At 47.7% G+C, this 19,715-nt stretch overlaps 1 protein-coding gene across 2 annotated transcripts in view; it reads right to left on the bottom strand.

The window, feature by feature from the left end:
* The window catches only part of LOC144126135 (uncharacterized), a 159,304-nt gene extending 139,970 nt beyond the window's left edge, over positions 1 to 19,334 (bottom strand). Inside the window, exon 1 of one of the 2 annotated variants that reach the window (XM_077660100.1) lies at positions 18,598 to 19,334. The gene's annotated coding sequence lies outside the window, so the exon portion shown is untranslated. The remainder of the gene's footprint in view (positions 1 to 18,597) is intronic. The other variant, XM_077660102.1, reaches the window with a different exon arrangement.
* Between the last annotated feature and the right edge of the window lie 381 nt (positions 19,335 to 19,715).

Here is a 19,715-nt window from a genome sequence, read left to right as displayed (position 1 = left end):
TCGATCCCGGCCGTGGCGGTCGTATTTCGGTGGAGACGAAATACTAGAGGCCCGTGTACTGCGCAATTTCAGTGCACGTTAAAGCAACCCCAGTGGTCGAAATTTCCGGAGCCCTTCACTACAGCGTCCTTCATAGCCTGAGTCGCTTTGGGACGTTAAACCCCCATAATAAAAAAGAGAAACAAGAGGCGGCCAAGCATTTTACACGGGAGAATGACGTGCGAAAGCGTCGTTAGAGATGGAAATTGCATTCTTGCACGGCAAATGTCGCGGTAATCCTAGCCACAGAAAACGGGAAAAAAATCGAAAAAAAAAAACAAACACTAAAACATTTTGCTAATTCTTATTACAGCATGGTGAGCCTGATAAAATTTCTACAGACGATTTTCTTCACACCCCTACGTGCTTAGTTGTCAATTTACAGCGAACGATAAAAACGATCATAGATCAAGGCCATGAATGGTTGTCTGTTTCCATTATTCAGAAAAGTTCTATTTATATTCTCCTCATCCCTTTTCAACCGCTTTCTTTTCGTTTTTGCACCGATTTAATTCTCTCTTTTATATAAGCGCGAGTCCAGTTGATGCCACTGAACTTTAGCGTTCCAAGGCTAACGTGGCAGTTTGTGTTTCTCAGTACGCATCTATAAGCGATTGTTCATGGCATATGGCACGCATGCCAATGGCTTGACTTGTTTCACTTCGCTGCGTGATGCTGTATTACACACCGAAGATCTGAGCCTCAGAGCACACGGGATGACCGTGACAACTAGCGCTTCTTGAAGCTTTAGATGCCACCCCTTAGCTTTCGATGAGTCTACCGCTCCATCTTCTTTTCTACCGTATCAGTATACAAAAAACACGCTCAAACTTAATAGAGGTATACAACGGGATTCCTATAGAAAATGGCGCTTTAGGAAGCTGCTGCGTTAGATGTCCCCGCTTCGCTTTCGATGGGTCTACCGGCTCTATCGTCTTTTCTAATGTATGAGCTTTAAATGACCGACTCGAATTGAATAGAGCTATGAAACCATATCTGTTTTTATCATCATAGCGGTGTTTCGAGTTGCCAAATGTAACATGCGCTAAGGCTTGTTTGAAAACCGCCAGTCAAAAGAGAGCCGCCGGTCTCAAATACCAATCGGCGGTCTTACAGACGCCATTGTATAGGCAACTGGAGACGGCAACGACGCCTTGCTCTTATGCTGCTGTGTGTTCCAATGGCAGCAGCGAGATGATTTTTTTTTTTTAAGCGAACGTAAACACTGCATTGGCTCGTATTTACCCGAGAGCCCGTGTGCCTGTGGTTGCTATTGCCAGCCCGTCCATTGGGCCGGGTCGGGACGACTGCCCCAGTTTTTTGCCAAGAATGGGCGACGCCCGAGCCTATCAACTGACAGACCCGAGAGGGCCTCGATTTTAAGTATTAAACGATTACTTTACAGTATGTCACCTTTACAGTATTAGTTTACGTTAGAGTATTACTTTACAGTATGTTACAGTATGGCAATTATTCAGCTTGCAAACTTCTTGAAATACAGCATCGCAAAGGCATATGTCGAATTAAACGAAACTTCAACAAACAGAAAATACAGGACATACAGAAACAACACCGCATACCATTCCGTTTTCATTAAGCTCGTTTGTTCGTTTTCTGTTCTTTGAGCATCTAAATTAATGAAGGCATAATGCCCTACTTTTGTTCGTCGCCATTTTTGTTTTACAGCATGAAACTTCTTGCATTAAAGCAGAACCATGAGTACGGCATCCGTACACTCACTAAGAAACGATTCGCGTTCCTAGCATAGGTAAGGCATGTTGCCGGGCCAGTTGGTTTAGCATTTTGAAACTTGGAAAATACACCCTGACGCAAATAAATTCACACAGACAAAAGAGACAAAGAGACAAGGCGCCTGTCCGTTGTCTCCTTGTCTCTTTTGTCTGTGTGAATTTATGTCCGTCAGGGTGTATTTTCCAAGTTACAAAATCCTAGCTAGAAGTTAGACACAAGCCAACAGAAGCTAATTTACTGCCTTTATCATTCTGTCCTTGAATTTACAATTCAAAGCATCCCATTACCTCCCCAACAGCATGAGATTTTGCTTCATTACTCAGGCGTTTGTTATTTCCTGATAAGCGTATGACTGGTTCTATTATTCATGCAAGTCCCACATATTTTTTGAAATACAGAAGAGGCGGCGCATGGAGTTTATCTACGCCTCAGCTGAGGCGCCCAAAGCATGTTAAATTGAACGCTGCTGCCTGTGTTGTGTGGTCCCTGTACTTTTGTCCCGTGTGTTTGTGCTAAACACCTTTCATATTGCACGGCAGAGTACTTATGAGAACACCCTTTTCTGTCTGTCAGGTACTCGCTTTTCCTTAAGTGCACTTTAGTTTTTCTCTTGCTGTATGAACTGGTTGTCTGGGGTACGACAGCGCAACCTCACATTTAGCTATCGTCGAGTGGCCCGAGTCGTATACGGAGTTAGTGCGTTACCATCAGACTTCATTATGATTCCTGGTACTTGAAAATAATTAAACAAGTTATAGCGCTGCCATCCAGTGAAAATTAGGTCAAAAAAATTCAGGAGGCACATTGTTGACCTAAAGTGCGGTGAGGCGAAAGCCTTTAGCGCGGTGTTGCTGCTTGTGTCACTTATGTGTGGTGAAGATGTTAATTAAGTACACAACTGTTCGTGAATCTTAAATGCTGGAGACACTGGAGGGCGTTTGGGAGGCATCCGTATGATTCGACGCCTTCCTGCAAACACTCTCCAGCGTTCTAGACAAGGAGAACTGTAACATTTCTCCGTAAAGTTTCGAGACTGATTTATTTTCTTCTCTAGAAATGATTCCCCAAAACAAATGTTGGTGCGTATGTGTAGTGCCATTTTTTCGTGCAAACCTGAGCTATTTATGTTAATTGCTGTGGCAGCCACTTGATGGCACTACATGTAAAAAAAATACGTTGTCACTAGCCGTCCGCGCATTATACTGTGAGAGAATGTGGAGAGATGGACGTCCACCTCGAACAGCGTATAAACATAAAATTCTGTGTGAAGCTTGGCAAGACAACCACACAGGCTTACGAGCTCCTTTGTGACGCTTACAGCAACGAGATATTATCGTGGGCACGAGTTTTCGAGTGGCACAAGTGGTTCGTTTCGGGAAGAACGTCGGTGGAAGACGACACAAGGCAGGGGCGCCTTTCAACCCCACGGAATGAAAACAACGTGGCTCGGACCATGGAAATCGTACAGCAAGACCACATCATTACAGTCCGCATGCTATCAGATGCTCTCGACATTAGTAAGACAACATGCGACCAAATTTTGCGTGAGAACTTGGGGAAACGAAAGCTGAATGCCAGATTTGTGCCGCACTTCCTCACACAGGACCAGAACGACACGCGGGCATCAGTGAGCGCTAATTTGCTCTCCGAGGCAGGGACGGATGCTGCATTCGTCGACAGTATCATTGATAAAGGCGAAACATGGTGTTTCGCCTAATTTACTGCTTTTGCCATTCTGTTCTTGAATTTACAATTCAAAGCATCGCGTTTACCTCTCCAACAGTGTGACATTTTGATTCGTTACGCAGGCGTTTGTTATTTCCTTATAAGCGTATGATTGGTACTATTATTCATGCAAGTCCCGCATATTTTTTTGAAATACACAAGAAGCTGCGCATGCGGCAACAACAAAGAGGCAGTGCACCGCATGGCGGTCCAAAAGCTATCCGGCGTCGAGAAAGGTGCGGCGACAGAAGACCAAAACAAAGACGATGCTGATAGTTTATTTCGATGCCAGAGGTGTCATACACCACGAGTTCGTCCCAGAAGGGCAGACGGTGAATCAGGATTTTTATATCCGCGTTCTCCAACACATGCGTGATGCACTGCGACGCCGTCGCCCTGAGTTATGGGCATCAGGACAATGGTGCCTTCTCCACGGTAATGCAAGGCCGCTCACTGCTCTCAGCGTGACAAAATATCTCGCCAAGCACAGCATTACTGTACTTCCCAATCCGCCATACTCGCCTGACCTCTCCCCATACATTTTTTCCTGTTTCCTCGTGTGAAGAGACCCTAAAGGTCGCTGGACGGGGAGCGTGGATGCCATTCAAGACGCCATGACAAAGGAGCTGACAGCCCTGCCAAAAGAAGCGTTTTCCAACCGTTTTCAAGAACTCAAGAAGCGTTGTAAGCTGTGTATAGACTGCAAGAGAGACTATTCTCAAGGGTGCTGCACAAATGATGTTAATATTTAAGGCATTTTTTGAATGGACTCAGTCTCGGAACATTACGGACAAAGGTCATATGCGTTGGCAGGAAGTAGTGTAGTCGTTAGCACGTTTGGCTGCGGAACGGAAGGATGGTGGTTCGAATCTCGTCGTGCATAAAGATTTCTTATCGAGTTGAAGAGTGTAACGGACGGACGGATGAACGGACGCGAGCATGAGCCATTAAAGGCTTTAGCCTTAATATTTTAGCAGCCGCACTCGTCGATGAGTCACCCAAGGCGCTGGATGTAACCCCAGACGGACGGACGAGAGTATGAGCCATTAAAGGCTTCCGCCGTAAAATTTACCTGGTGAGTTGGGTGAGAACGTGAAAGTTCAAGCGCGAAAAAAATAACATATCGATGTGCGGGCCAGTTGCATTTGTCAGTTGCCTATATTCGGCCTGGAAAACCTACAAAATAAGAGCGAAGCAAACCAAGCAGGAAACACCTTTTAAGCGTTATCTGAACAACTACAACAGACGTGCTAGAAGTTATCACGAAGGAGGCGGGTGTTATATTAAACTGTTGTGCTGCAGAAAGAAATCCGGCATCTTAGATAAACTTGGCACAATATGCAGTAGGCGCAGGCCTGCCTCTCGGGACAAAACATGAGCTGTATGGACGCACATTTAATGACTTGACGCGGCTCAGTGCGCGCACTTGGGGGATCTTTTATGGACGCCCTTCACAGCACCCTTCACAGCACCATCTCTATCAAATAAAACAAGGCCTCGTCATGTCGTTGGCGTTGGCACACAAGCACTATGCTGACTTCTCTTACTCCGGTATATCATATTTCACAAGAGCTTACCGGGGGTGCAAGCAGGGGTGTTTTGAATTGAGAAGTTTTACAGTCACAACATATACATCAGCAGCGTATCGTATTGCGGCTTGCGCACACAAATATAAATGCGTTTCAAGCAAAGACGATCGAAACCTATATATGCTACTCTCCTCGCTAATCCGCAATAAAATGCTGCATGACAGGCCATTAATAACGGTCATAGAGCGTGACGGAGAAAGACAGTGAAGACGCCGAGCTTAACCCTCACAAAAAGGGCCTATAGACAGTCTATAGACTTCTTATATACTCTATTGCTTTCCTGTAGATATCTCTCTTTGTCTATTCATAGTCTATACACTGTATATGGAAAAAAGTCTACTAAAACTGTATGACCATAAATCTATAGATTTTCTGTAGACTGTATAGGATTTGTATTGCCTATAAGCTGTTCTTTAAGGTCTGTCTATAAAGACAGACCCTAAAGGACACTTGTCCTTTACAGACAAGTGTATGGACATTCTATGGACTGTGTAAAGAAATTTTTATAAGAAAAGGAGGCTGTCACTGTACAAAGTCAGGAGTTCGAGCATCGTGCGAGAGACCGGCTCTGTGGCTGAATGCTTGAAGCGCACCGCTCGGAGCAGAGCTTCCTTGAAACTGGCACTCAGTGACGGAGAAGCTTTTCGAGGCCGAAGGAGACGATATCGCAACAGCGCGCTGCTCGTAGTATAGTCACTCGCCCCTTTTGGTTTTTCCTGCAGCCTTCAGACGTCAATAACTCCAGGCAAAAAAAAAAATGAGCGAAAGTTCACAGTTTTACCAGAAATAAGATGTACTTCTTTAGTCTAGCAACATCTCCGGCTGTTCAGTTTGCCCTGCACTGCCGCAACGTCGTGCGTGCATTCGTCAACACTGGCATTGCGTTTTCTATGTTAATACATTATTCGTGCTAAAAAAATTAAGTCGTTTTTCCTGTGAAACTGTATAGCGGTAACATAACATGGGGACCGAAGATTTTTATTCTTAATTTAAGTAAGAAAGTCTTTAGGAACTACTTGCGAGAGTGGACGCACTTGGAGCGGGCGCGCTCCGAACGCTACTGGTGTAGGTGCAGTGCGGTCGGCCGCGATGTTTTGGCAATAGGCCGACGCCATTGGCTGGAGCGGTTTCTTGGCATGGAATTTGTTGCTTCGTAGTTGAGTTGTATCCGATCATAGTTCTGTAATACGCACATTTTACTTTGCGCAGAATTAAGAGGGAAGAAAACGTATGTCAGGCATCGGCAGTGGTTTAGCGCTTCACAGACCATAGGGCTTCGTCATGAAAAGGTGAATGAACTTCAAGAATATTAACGTCCCAGTGGTTCATAATCTTCCAGTGCTTGTAGCGCAGACGGTAGTTCGCCTAATGTAGAAATTGGTAACTTTAGGTACACATTCCCGGTGGCTCAGTGGTTATGGCACTCTGCTGCTGACTCAAAAGACGCGGGTTCGATCCCGGCCGCGGCTGTAGAATTTCGATGGAGGTGAAATTCTAGAGGCCCGTGTACTGTGCGATGTCAGTGCACGTTAAAGAACCCCAGGTGGTCGAAATTTCCGGAGCCCTTGACTACGGCGTCCCTCAAAGCCTGAGTCGCTTTGACGTTAAACCCAATAAGCCAATAAACCAAACAGGTACACATTCATTCTGTAAGCAGAAGCTGTTGCAATGGAGTAGAAACTAGAGCGTGAGGCGAAGACTTGTAAACCGCAATTTTAGTATACGTGTTCAGCAACATAAACAGGTTGCTTTAAATGCGACCTTAAGGGTTAGGTTTGCACAACGCTCTGAACATGGACCGGAATATCTCAAGACGCTCACTGCTTTCCGTGTAATTTCTTAACGGTGTGAAACTAGAAATATTTACTGTAGCAAACGCGAACTTCAGCGATGCTTTTTTTCTTACCTATTCGAAGACAAAGCCGAAGGTGCAAAAGTCGCCACACACTATAGTTAAGATTAAGTATCGTTTGCAAACCGCCGTTTACTGACGAAGCTGCTCGTGCCTGTTACACTTAGATAAAAGAGATTTCCGCAAGAGCAGCATCCAAAACAAGTGACGTTAGGGCTGCTATTTAGGTTGACTAGAATATATCACGCAAAGTGACCTCTGAAGCGGGACAGGTGCCTTAAAATTATGCAGCTGAATGTTCCATAACTAAACATAATTGATCGCGCAAGTAAGTGCTGAACTTCTCGATGGTTCGACTTTCTCCGCTGTCATCTGTTTACAGCCGACCCGTACTGCCTGTCTTTTTCCTCGAAAGTTTGTCAAGGCGACGCAGTTTTCGCACTCAACTTCTGTTTTTTCTCCGTATAAGTCAACCGAATTACGCTGAGGTAACACCTTTTTGAGCCCGAAAAGAAAGAAGGACAAAGTGCGCGGCCGCCTGACTTAATAGAGTTTTTATTGGATGACGTCCAAGAAAAAGCATCCGGGGAGCGGTTTCACTAAACTATCGCTGGATGGAGGTGTATGGCTGCCGTTGCTTTGGTCGGAGGTCGTTGCATGATTTGAGGATCGCGAAGATTCGTATTTTATTAATACTTAAATAAAAACAAACTTCCTCCAAAGAAAGGCTACCTATGTGCGAGGTACTAAAAACCAGAGAGAAAATACACTGTAACAGAGCAGCACAAAGTGAACAAGGGGGGTGGGGGGAGGGGAGTGCCTCAGGGTGCCTAGCCAACGTTTCGACAAAGGGACTTGTCTTCATACTCTTGTAGAAACATTGGCTAAGCAGCCTGAGGTTCTCCCCACCCTTGTTCATTTTGTTTGTGTTGTCAAGAAATCCATCTTGTTGGCCTCTCTCTATGCCATGTAACTGAGCAGGAAAGGCAAAAATAATACATAGATTACCGCATGCATTAAGCTATCAGTCAATACATATAGGTATGTACCTCATTGTGGATAGACTACTTTTACGTATTTTGTACGCAAATACAGATCAAAACTGCACATTTTAGAAAGTCGAAGCGCCCCCTTCTTGCGTTCACAGGTGTCTTGAACTCCTTGAGCGTCGGTGGGAGGCGTCTCTATATTCGCGAATAACCGTGAATGCAGCGTCTATAGACTGGCTTATGTCCCACGCTTCGCACCGTGGGTGTCTTAAGAGGATTCGGCTCAAAAAGCGGATACCTCGTTTGGATAGAGCCTTGGAGAAGCCACGGTCATCAAACTAGGTGGACCAGAACAGCCAGCTAGGCGCAAACGTTACAGACACATCTTTTTCGAATAGCTCTCTGAGAGTTTTTTTTTTCCTGGTGCTTAACTAGTCCGGTCTGCACACCTGTAAAAGCTGGCTGGCTTAATCCCCTGCCCTAGCTTGACCCAGCCCCGCCGGGAACCAAGAAAAAGCAAGGGACGGGGGCGAAGCTTGTAATGCGTACCACAGATGACCGATGGTCTGTCATGGAAAAAGATTTGATTTCGAGAGAAGGAAAGCGCGGCAGGGGACGGCAGAGAGTCAGTTTGCAGAATGTGAACAAGAAATTTGCGGGAACAGGGCGGTCACAGCTGGCACAGGTTTGGGGGTCAACGGCAGATGCCTTTGTCCGCAATGCTCAGTACACACGACGTCAGCAGTGCTAGAAACAAAGTGCCATTTCGACTGCTGTAAAAAAAAGCGTGATGCACTTTTATTGCGTTTCCCCGCTACTACCAAACAGCGAAGGAGATAGATCAAAAAGCCGTGCAGAAAATTATGAGAGTGACCTCAGCTTCTCAGGTACCTCACAGCGCCTTCAGCACCTGCCTGTTAAAGGGGTACAGAAACAAAGTTTCAAAAGCGAACAAACGATACGATTTGTTTCAAGTTTCAGTCGCAGACGTTCAGTGCAACATAATTTAATATGATTTTGAATGTTGTCCGCGGATGGTTTATGGTTTATGGGGGGTTTAACGTCCCAGAGCGACTCAGGCTATGATGGACGTCGTAGTGAAGGGCTCCGGATAATTTCGACCACATGGTGTTCTTTAACATGCACTGACATCGCACAGCACACGGGCCTCTCAAATTTCGCCTCCATCGAAATTCGACCGCCGCAGCTGGGATCGAACTCGCGTCTTTCCGGTCAGCAGCCGAGCGCCATAACCACTGAGCTAGAGGCACCACTCGGCACTTCTGCCCGCCGTCATGGCAACATGCCCAGTGACGTCATGGCAACATGCCCAGCAATTCTGAACAAAAGCATTTTTGAGCGAGAAACCGTTTATGAACGCAATTTTTGTATATAATGCAAGATTTCATTATAACAGTCGATAGATCCGCGGGTCAGCCGACGGCAGTCTTGGATTATTTTTTTTTCTATTCACGTTTATGCTATTGTCAAAAGCATTCCCAATTGGTTTTCTGTGGAAGTCTTAATGGTTCGATGCGATCGCTGGAAACACTTTAAAAGAAAGATACTGCTACACATCAGAAGAATGGACCATTACCTTCAATATTTCCATACCAGTGTCTTGCAATTTTTCAATTTTCAAAACTCTTGCCGAAGAAAGCTGGACTTGACTTTCCTGTTATTTTGACATCCCCTAAAATAGTAATTGTTCTCAGGAACAACCAGAGCCTGCCCACCACGCCGAAGTCATCCGGAGTGCGTATAGTCTAAGTTTCCCGATCGACTGTGTCGTCAAGGTATGCCTCAACGCCAGTGCCAACCAATACCGAAGCTGCCGATAAAGAACTCGTTCGTAATTATTTATTGACTCTCCGCACTGGTGATTTGAGCTCATTTGCATTATTATTAGGCCCGCAGGCCTCTTTCAAGGCAAAAAAAAAAAAGTACACCCAAAACTTTGTGTCTGTACCTCGCCGTCGTTGCAACACCGAGTGAAACGAAAACCAACTTCTCCGCGTTTATTTTTTGAGTGCCGGTTTCGACGCTGCCTTTTTACAGGCGCGTAGGTGCTCAGGTCTATCCGTTTTAATGCTAATTTAAGCGCCCATCCATCCTAACCGCTTCGCTAATTTAATTTCACCGACCGCGCTTCAGAGCAAAGAGATAAGGGAGTAGATTATAGGTGTACAAACGCGTGCAGCGCCTTCTGTGGGAGCATCAACGTGAGCACCATAAGACCCTGGACAAATCCTCTCTCCCTTTAGATAGAAGGTCTGTTAGGAGAGGGCAAAACTCCATTTCTCACTACTCCGTATAGGTATAGGTGTTCCGCAAGCGCTGTTCGAAATTAATCGGGCAAGCGAGCGAGCGAAGATACTAAATAGCCTTTACGCAACCTCGCTCCACGTTAACAGTGTTGCGCTCGCAGCATGCACGGCGACGTTTTCAAAGCCTCCGGCGAGGCGGTGGCGGGTCGGCAGCGGCCGCATCAGCATGCGCGGTGCGTCCGCCCACGCTTCGTGCCCGGCTGCCGTCGAGCGCGCAAGAAAGCCTCGCTCGCGCCACGACGAGAAGAAAGAAGCCGCCGGAGTGCGCCGGGTCGCCTGCCAACAATTCCGCTTCCTCGGCGCACGTCTTCTTCCAGCGCACGCCCTTCCGAGCTTCGTCATTTTCCGGGAGCGCCGCTGCACGCGTTGACTGCCGGGTTGCCGCAGAGTTCGCGTCGGAGGGATTTCTTCTTGGGAGCGCTCACGAAGCCAGCAGCGGCGCGAAGAGAGAAACAGCCGTTAGGTCACCCGGAAAGAGAGGTGCAAGACCTTTCGCCAGCAGCTTTCTTCAACCAGGCGACCCCGCTGCTGTCATTCTGTACTCGGTTTTCTCTCTTTTGGCGATGAGGGTCAGCGGAGAGCCGACCTTTTTGTGTCCGTGCTCACACGTTAACAAATTGGCGATAGGCGTGTGTGTGTGTGCTCCCGCAGGGGTTTCGATCATTCGTCACTCCTTTCGAGTGGTGTAGAAAGCTGAGCTCGTGCAGCGCGTCTAGTCTCTTTGGCGTTCATTAGACGCTGCCTTATTCTTTGTATAAGAACGAATGGTGCACGCAGGTCTGGGACGTACGGCACCTTCAATCACGTGATTACTCTCCGCAGCTGGCCTGAATGCTGCGCAGGCGTTTCCTCACTCCTCAACAATGTGCGCTATTGTTTGATGAAGGAGGTTTCATTTCTCAACTCGGAAACAGGTCATCGCCCTGTGCAGTATCTGTGCAGCACAGAAACGCAAGAATAAAAGGCAACAGAAATAGAAAGAAAGCGAGAAATGTGTTCAAGGAGGGCGATACAGGAATGAAAAAAGAGCGCCGCACGCGGGCAGAATCCTGAAACTAAAATTCGTTCATAGTTTTAGCGGGATGGCTTTCGAAGCCCTGTAGGGCCAAAATGAGTCTTCGGTCACAGCATTCGCCCATTGGCTGGAAAGAAGTGACGTCACCAGACCGCAGCATTTCCATTGGCTGGAGGAAAGCTACGTCACTTCCAGTGAAGGCGTCAACAGTAACTAATGCTATCGCATTGCCAACACGAAATAGAATTAGGTGCCCCTGTGAATCTTTATAGTCCCAAATATTTCAGGTTCTCCTTCACTGCACATAATTAGCTGCCCAATTATCCGACGTGTGAGCGAAGCCGTTCGGCCGTTGGGCCATTATAACCGTACGCCACAACGATGAGCATCGCGGCGTGCGCAGAAAGAATAAACGACGGGCGATTACTCATATTCGACGTCTGGCAGCCGGAGGGTAAGGTTCGTCGTACGCGGAGTACCTGCAAAGGTTACGCCCCGAGCGTCTGTGGCCTTGACGCGCTCTTTTCCGGAGAAGAACGGAGCGTTAGTCCAAGCGTGCGTCACGCAAAAACAAACTCTGGCAGCCGCTCAGCGAGAGGAGAAGGTGGGCGAAGCACCGAGAGGGAAGGGGCGAACAAACTGAGCCGTCAGCCCGATTACGCCGGGGTCATGGGCACGCAGCTTGGGGGACGTGGCGGGGAGCATGGATGCAAATGGACGCCGGTATTTATCCCGGCACCGGTGGCGTAAGCCTCAAGGCAACGAAGTCGCGACCCTTGCCTCGCTTTGTGTCTGCCCATGGCTGCTGCTGCTTCTATAGGGGTAAGAAGCGTCGGGTAATCGAGGAGAATCTTCTCAGTGAATGGCTTCGCAATGAGCAGCGAGCAGCGTGAGTTTCTCGCGCAGGACTTGCATCGCCCTCGCGTGTTTCTTGTGCAACGATTTTTCATGAAAGCCTATAGATGACTGACTCCAGGATGCCTGTAAGGGTGTACAAAACGACTCACTGCGAATTTGGCAGCACGAGGACGCTTTCAATGCCGATATCCCCGCGTACATCATGCATGGGTGGATTCGATCACTTGGTACACTTGAATAAATGAACCACTCAAAAGACATACGCAGTCGTTGTGCGTGCCTAGTCCTCTTGCCTCGTCTGTCCTTCATCTCGTGAGTGCTTTATTTATTCAAGAGCAAACGCATGATCGAGGCATGCTTATGGCCGTCTGCACAATTAGTTAAATGCATATGTGATTACGTGCGCATCAGTTCTCGTAATATGTAACGATAATTTTCATTCAACTGGGAAACTTCTATACAGTAAGTCGCAAGAAAAGAAGGAGAAAACACGCGGCTATCAGAAGTACACTCGCAGCGTATGTACCGTGAGGACTTTTTTTTTTAAACCAGAGCTGGGTCCAGGCGCTGTCTTCAGTTGATATGATTACACTGTATGAATCAAAATCACGTCATATATGGATATTTAACATATTAGCGCACATCTAAATCGCCGTTTTTGGCTTCATTCGTGTAAAGTGACTTTCCATACACTCGGCTGTTCGCATATCCGCGGCATTGTGCAGTATGTTGCTTTCCTACTAATCATTTTTTTATGATTTTTAAAAAAAACATAGTGCCAAAACAAATGGGGTGAATTTGTTAATTCATAGGTTCCCAGTACATATTCATTCATTATTGCTCACCAAAAAATATTCAAATGCCAAATCGAGTATCCTCCAATTCGATTCGCAGAACAAACGAAATAGTGCAAGTTGAAAATTATTCGAAATCATTCGAAGATGCTTTCACGTCTACGAATAGTGCTCGAATAACTGGCGTCAAAAAACGCCTTAATTTTCTACCAATACTGTTTCGAAGACCGCGCCCACTTCGACGCCGCACAGCATTCTAGGTTTAGTTTATGGGGGTTTAACGTCCCAAAGCGACTCAGGCTATGAGGGACGCCGTTGCGAAGGGCTGCGGAAATTTCCACCACCTGGGGTTCTTTAACGTGCACTTACATCAGAAGAGTACACGGGCCTCTAGAATTTCGCCTCCATCGAAATTCGACCGCCGCGGCCGGGATCGCACCCGTGTCTTTCGGGTCAGCAGCCGAGTGCAATAACCATGCACTGAGCCAAAGCGGCGGCTGCACAGCACTCTACCAGGGTGGGTTGGCGCAGGAAGGAGGAATCAGCGCCGTTGTGGCAGCGTTCACGATTCCAGTACATGACCTCCGAGAATCAGCGATGCGGCAAGGGTTAGCAATGTTTAGCAAACCCTGCCGAAATTTACGATCTCAGAGATGTGGCTGAAAGGTCGCGCCTCCGTCATCTATGGCGAAGTGTAGTCTTCATCAGTGAAAAAAAAAAAATGAACTTCTTCGTGTGCATCAGATGACGACGTTGCATCCGCCTAGTAGATATCAGCTATGCATCTTTTCACAAGTATGTCTAAAACTCCATGATTTATACCGCCGTACCACAGAGCCACCACTAGTGCTTTGCTGCTTTCGCTGCCACGCCACCCGCAGCGAAAGGCGAACGTTGCCCACAAGTAGCGAATATTCGTACCGATAACGAATTTGTATTTGATTCAATCCTTTAACTATTGGGTTAGTATTCCATTCTCAGCGGTTCTTCTATTGTTTGATTTTGCAGCAAAGCTACACTGCTCGTATTCTATTCGGTTTCGAAAAAGTACTATTCGCACACCCCAGAATAAATAGTCATCATTTTGTTTCGGTCATCTTGGTTAGTATTTACTGATGTTTCTTTGCACGATTAATTTCTACCGACTCGTATTCATTGTCATAGGAGCAGGACTGCGAGAGAAGGTGTGTCACCTGGCTCATAGGCCAGGCTTTGTACACAGGCTGTGTTTAGGCTCGCGATTCCCTGTCTTCACATGCAAAGATAAGCCCAGATTTATGCACACTGCCCGGACTAGTACAGCGGCTAAATAACGGTTTAATTACTTCTCGAGTTATCTAGAATAAGGCGCTGCACAATTTGTACATAACTACGACATAATGTTGTTATTCCGGCGCGTGAGAAAACTTACAACGGAAGCGTTTCTTTTCCCTGGGTCTACCAACCCCCGCCCCCTCCCCCAAGCAGCAGCGTTACAATCATTCTGAGTTTCCTTAGCCAGTGAGAAACTTCTCTCCCCTCAGGAAGCGCTGTTACAAGCGGAAGAGGGGGGGGGGGGGGGGGCTGCTATTATAGCACGTTGTTTTCGCACGCTAAGAAAAGCGAAGATGGCTTCCGGTCACGTGAAGGCGCATGTTTCTCTACGGTATCCTTCTCTGTTCGATCGTGCTGTACTTACAGCAAAGCGATAGCGAAGTGCAGTGTAGGAGGTCGGCTTCATTTCTCAGCCGGCCGCGAGGCGCAGGCCTGTGGCGCACCCTTTGCGCACCGGGCCCATCCCAACTCCGCCGGGCCCTTCGCGCGGAGGAAACCGAGGAGGTTACGCAATTACACGCCGCGAGAGAGCTCGATAAATCACTGCCCATTCGAGCCAGCAACTGTCGCGGCGTCTGGCTAGCTTGGGGCAGCAGTTTCTCTCGGGAAACACGTGTACTTTGAGCCACGCGAGAGCAGTGCGGGCTGTGTTGTGCAGCTTAATTGCCACTGTGCTCACCGTGATGCGACCTCTACCGGCGGAGCGGGCGCATCAGCGTCTGAGGTGTCTAATTGGGGGGATCCCGAGGCGAAAGTTGGCGCTCTCTCCCGTCGACCATCAGGCGCGGTCATCAGCGGGGCTCCTCTCGCGTTCAAGCGAGCTGTGAGAGAGAGAGTGCTGTAGTGGTTGTGTGCCAATTAGCCGACGCGTTTGCTTCGTCGAGATGTCGGGGCTGCATTGTTTGCCTTCCACTGGTTGCCTTGGGCGGCAGCCTTGCGCGACCGCCTGGTAAGGGGATCATCCGGTTAAAGGTCGAATTTCAAGAGATGAAACAAAGAAAGGAAAGTGGCTGGCTTACAAATACAATGGCGTAGCGTCGTGAAAGGCACAGACACTGACAGCTGGCAGCGGTGCCGACCAACCACAAATTGTGATAAATGCGCAAAATTCCTCGTCGATTCGATACTTCATCAACCTACAGCAGAGCCCCCCCCCCCCCCATATTGCGAGTAACTTTCGTCTTCACTTGTTTGCCTCTTTGCTAATGGACAGTCGTTTGATGCCTGAGCTGAAGACTGGCACTTCTCGCTACCTGTCCGGCCTGAAGTTATAGGCTTTAGTGCGTACCAGTAGTGGTAGTAGGGCAAATAACTGATAATAAATTTTGCGGCGGGTATGACTTCAATGCTGGGGGATTTTTGTGTGAGGGGCCCGGTGCGTCGAACATCACACTGCGCTACGCCTTGTCCAGTGCCAGTGGTTAACATCGCTCAAGATGACCTGTATGCCGTCAAGGGCCGCTTCCGCTTCAGTGGATACAAAATGAAAGTTCACCTTTCTGTCATGGTGAATTATAGTGACCTTGACTGATATAATATACTGACTGATTCATCTCCTTCGATTCTATAGATGGCTGCAATTACAGCACGTGTTGTTTCAGTTACAAGCAAGAAGCGATAAGAATGAGCATGAAATATACTCCGGGAAGATTGTTTATAGTATGTGAGGTTTAATATTCCGAAACTGCACATGGACCATGAGGGACTATGAAGTTGAGGACTCCGTGTTAATTTAGATCACCTGTGGTTATTTAACGTGCACTGACATGGCACAGCACGTTGCCATTTTGACATTTCGCCTCTACTCATATGTAGCCACCGCGGCCGAGATTCGATCTGGCTACCTCGGAATCAACGACCATAGCCCCTGAGACACCACGGTGGGTGAGAGTCGTAATAGAATAAGTATAATTGCACGGGAGCTGGTATACGATAGTTGACTAAATGTACATCAAAATTAGTTTCTCACGCTTTGCACTCCCGCTTCGAGCAACAATTTCTCCTATGCAAGCTTCATTCGGAGAAGAGGTTGAACGCGTTGTGCTCGGATTCACCTTCCCACAAGGGCGGCCAGCCCTAACTGCGGGGTGGGCAGGACCGCACAAAGCAAATAGAGTAACGCTGGGATCGTACTCAGCTTCAAAGGGCTCGTGAGAAAGTGCGATAAAATTAATGACCGAGCAAGACGCTGACAAACTGCCCTTCGCATCGAGAGAAAAACCGAGAAAGCCTTTTCGATCGCCCGGCCACCATTCTCGCGTCACACGTGAGATTGCTATCTTAGACCGGCACTTTGTCTTTTATCTCGTCCCCAGCGGTTTTGCCGTGGACGTGCGGCAGGCAGGCGCTAGAGAACTTGAGACCTCTGCGCTGATACTTGTTTTCTTTCTTTTTCTTTTTTTTACTGGGCAGTCAGCGTTCAATATCAAGGCAGGTCAAAGACCGCGCGCAGTGGCTACATTTGAGCCTCTGAGAACAGGTCGTTTGCCTCCCTTGATCATCCGCAGGGAATAGTTCATAGAATGAAATATTGGCGAAGGAACTGCACATCGCCGTCCTTTCACGCCTCGGGTAGATATTTGCAGCCGATTTGCGAGTGCGCTAATTAATTTACACAGTGCGTAATGCAATGCCTAGCAACGCGCCGTGGAAGCACAGCAATTTATCTGCTTCGCCAGAGTGGGGTTCCAAAGAATAATGAACCCAAGTGCACACACACCCACACAAATACATACATACGCAAGTCTGCCAGAAAAAATATTTGTTTTTTGCGAGTTCATGTAATACGATTTTTTCTTGGCATCCGCCATGCATCCGGTCGCAGTCTTCAAACTTCATGATGAGGAAAAATTTGCTTTGCTACGTTATAGTTACAGGGAACCACTTCACATACGCACGTACCAATGGAGTGGACCGTTACTCTGGAAGTAACGTTTCGTTGTTCATTTTAGAGCGTATGTATGCTGAGCGATAAAAATGATCTAGTTCTTTTTTTACAAAATTCAACAAATAAAGGGGAGTCCACAGCAGAGTATCGTTTGTTTCACGAGTGGTGAAAAGCAGGAAAGTGTGTGTGGGACGCAGCCAGTAGCAATTCAATTAAAGCAATGGCTTCAGGAGTAAGAATATCGCAATGCATAAGACAGAGAAGAATCTAAATCGAGAATAATTAGTTGTTGATTGCTTCCCCTGAGAATTTTCTTTCCCTTTGTTAGTATTTTGCCGTCACTCTTCATTGTTTTCCATTTGCACAAACAAATGCGCAGAAAGCATTTATAAACAAGCATCCAAAAGAAGTAACTTATGTTCTCACTCACCATTCGTCAAAAAAAAAATCTGAACACCCGTGTGTAATTTCATTTGTTATTCATGTCATAAGAAGACAAAACATAGATCTCTGTTTTATTAGTGCTGGCTTCCGACGTACTGGAGATTCAGTGCCGTCGTTTGTGGGAAGTGCAATGCGGCACAGAAACACCCTCACATTGGTGTGTATGCGTGCTTAGTTCCTCTGTGGCACGCTTTACTGTATTCTTATTCCATAACCAGATTCTGGTTAATTCAAAAGCAGCTTCACTACTTTAATTCGCTCTCGCGGAGTTTGTCCCGTGTGACAACGTGAAATCCATACTGTCGGAGCCAGGCTGTTGTCCTGAATGACTCGAAAAAGCTGCTTATGATTAAGCCGGGGACACATATATAATTACTCCATGATACATCAGTGTCTCTAGCCTAAAAATATCGAGCATGCGTACTTTTGCCTGTTGCAGCTCGAGTGTTACTTGTGTATATTAACAGTTGCCTTTAAAATAAGCGCAAAAAGAGAAGTAAAACAAGTAGCGCAATGTCCTGACTTGGTCGTGCTTGAAGAGTGGATAAGGAGTCATTGCAGGAGAACCTTGTGAGGACAGGATCGTTCCGCGATTAATGCGACGAAGAGGTTCGTGAGAGCGTAGCTTATTAATTCTCACTAGACGGCCACTTTGCCGTCTTGTTTCGTGGATCACAAGGACAGGCTACTGCAAGCGATTATCCTCCCGGTAGTGCATCAATTGACGCGACATTCAGTCTTTATCTGAGCGGAATCTCTCAGCATTGGTTTCGAATCTATGCTGGCTGGCGCCGGCGAATACGATTGCGAAAAAGGGACCACCGCTAACTCCCTGCACGCTTCTTTGATTGGATATGCGCATTTTGATAAAATGGAATGCTGAGACGAGGCGAGAGTAATAAAGTGTCGCTTCAAAACGGCACTCACGCACACAGAAGGAAAAGAAAGCGCAAGCCCTAACGGACGAGCAGACGCGGAATCACGCTACAAAATTCAGCGCAGGCGCGCTTACCTTGCTGCCTAGTTGTGCGCAACCATACTCCGCAATGAGATGAGGTCCTGGACGCCAACAACGCAGCAGATCCCCTTGGAAGCGTCCTTGCAGTGCTGCGTTTATATCCTTGAAAAAGCCGGCAGTGAAGTGACGCACATTTCAGTCACCGGTGCAGAGTTCGTCGACGAATCAAGCAGTGGGAACGAAGCTAATCAATTTCTAGCGATGAAGGAACACTGTGGACAAGAACTAAGAGAAGACACATGAACCGTCCGCTCTATGGCAGCTACAGAAAAAGTCGGGATATTCGCTGTCCTGAGTGGTTAAAATCGAAACTCCAGTTCACTGCTGCTCACTGCGACACCACTCAGCGTTCTTGAGCTAACCCGCGTTCTATTCTGCCTCACGGTGAAGCTTCGTTTGGGTTGCACTTCGTGGTGGCAGCGAATCGGCTCAGCCTGATTCAGTGATGCCGCCCGCGGTTGCGGCAGGCCACGGAGGGAATCCGAGCTTCACTGCGAAACCATAAAACACTGGCTCTCCGGAAGAAGTCGGCTCCGGCGTCAAGGTCAACGTGTCTGGGCGCCGCTGCCGCAAAAAGCGTGGCTTCTTGGCTGGCGAGCGCGTTTCCTTGGTGGCGGCTCAGCTGTGCTGCCTGCTCGTCGGGTAGCCCAGAAGGCGATCGGCCTACGGCGAAGCCGGTCGTCGCGGCGCCTCTGGAGGATTCGCCGACTGGCCGACTGGCATGTTGACTGGCTGGGCGCCCAGCGACGTTTCGGTTCGCCTGGTGCTCCCCTCCCACCCACTTCGAAAGCCGTAACCCTCTCCGCTCCGTCGCTCCTCCTCTCTTGTATCCCTGCTCGTACGTGCGAGTGTGTCCTCCTCTCGCCCGCTTTCATAGCGTGGCTGCCTTCTCTCCTATCGCTTTCCCTCTCCCAGCACGTACTACCCCGGACGGCCCTTTTGTCGCTCTCCGAGCCTTCGTGAGACCTCCTCTCCCAACTTTCCGCGCTTTGCTGCTCTGCTTTGTTTCCTTTCCTGCCAGGCGGCCTTTTATTTTTATCACTACCTTCCGGTTTTTTGTGTGAATCTGTACACAAGGTACAGACGAGATCCGTGCGCTTTGTGTGGCTGGA

Source organism: Amblyomma americanum, chromosome 3 (assembly GCF_052857255.1).
Source record: "Amblyomma americanum isolate KBUSLIRL-KWMA chromosome 3, ASM5285725v1, whole genome shotgun sequence".
NCBI lineage: Eukaryota > Metazoa > Arthropoda > Arachnida > Ixodida > Ixodidae > Amblyomma > Amblyomma americanum.
The sequence above is the reverse complement of the archived record's forward strand: the minus strand, read 5'-3'. Positions and strand labels throughout refer to the sequence as shown.